This window comes from Schistocerca gregaria, chromosome 4, assembly GCF_023897955.1.
Source record: "Schistocerca gregaria isolate iqSchGreg1 chromosome 4, iqSchGreg1.2, whole genome shotgun sequence".
NCBI lineage: Eukaryota > Metazoa > Arthropoda > Insecta > Orthoptera > Acrididae > Schistocerca > Schistocerca gregaria.
This window is the reverse complement of record NC_064923.1, coordinates 318,518,853-318,519,928: the sequence shown is the minus strand read 5'-3', so window position 1 is coordinate 318,519,928 and position 1,076 is coordinate 318,518,853.

Sequence of the window (1,076 nt, the reverse complement as noted above, 5' to 3'; positions counted from 1 at the left end):
AACACTGGTCCATATATTCTCCTCAGACTTTCTCTTTCTTGCTTTTGAATCTCTCTGACTTTGGCATGATCATGAATCACTGTAGTTTCTGCAGCGTAGAGTACTTCTGGTAGAATCACTTTGTTGTAATGCCCTAGTTTTGTCTTGACAGAAATAGAACTTTTAATGTTGTGATTCCAAGTGAACTTTATGCTTTCTGTAATTTGAAGATACTTTCTCGATTGGCTGTGGAGTTAAGTCCTGATGGTTGGGTTATCAACTCGTGGCTCTTTCCCGTACTGAGTTGCAGTGGGGAGATTATCTGCAGGCTTCCTTTCAATGTATTTAGTCTTCTCGTAGGAAATTAGTAGGTCAGTTTTATGTGAGATTTTGTGAAGCTTCTCTGGTGCAAGTTTGGCTCCTTTTCTATGTTTGGTTAGAATGGCAAGATCATCCGCGAAATCAGGCCCCACTGCGAGCTTTCGAATAAAAATGTGACCCTCCACTACGTACCATCAGACTCAGAGCTGAAATATTAAAAATTGTGGCTGGTTTCGTTGTCTAGAGGCTGGGATACGTAGTTGCCGCATTAAAGGTCAAATACTGCCGAGTCTACAGTATACAATATGAATATACACATGAATCGAATGGTCGAAGCCTCCTATCACTCGGCAATCGCGAATTTTGAATGTAACATAGAAATTTATAAATGAAAGATTGCAAATAAATAAAATCTGCAGGTCTATTTTAACGACTTTAAATGATGAATACGATAGCAGAAGTACCTTTAAGGATGCAATTTATTACTGTAAAACACTTATTGGTGTCGGTAGTTCAACAATTAAATAACATATAAGTTGAATAACAGGGTAACAGTAGATTCCTACTTCACGTAAATAGTTATGAGCAACAACATAGCTCGCGAGATATTCACTTCTAAACGCACAGTACGTCTTCACTGCAGAAGCCACGGAAATCTCACAAGTGCACAAGTCAGCACTACGAAATATTTCTACATTCCGCGACCACGTTCAAACTGCAAGTATTTCCTGCGATCGTCCGTCGCGCCTTCCCGTCCAGCACTCCCCCGTGTCCTG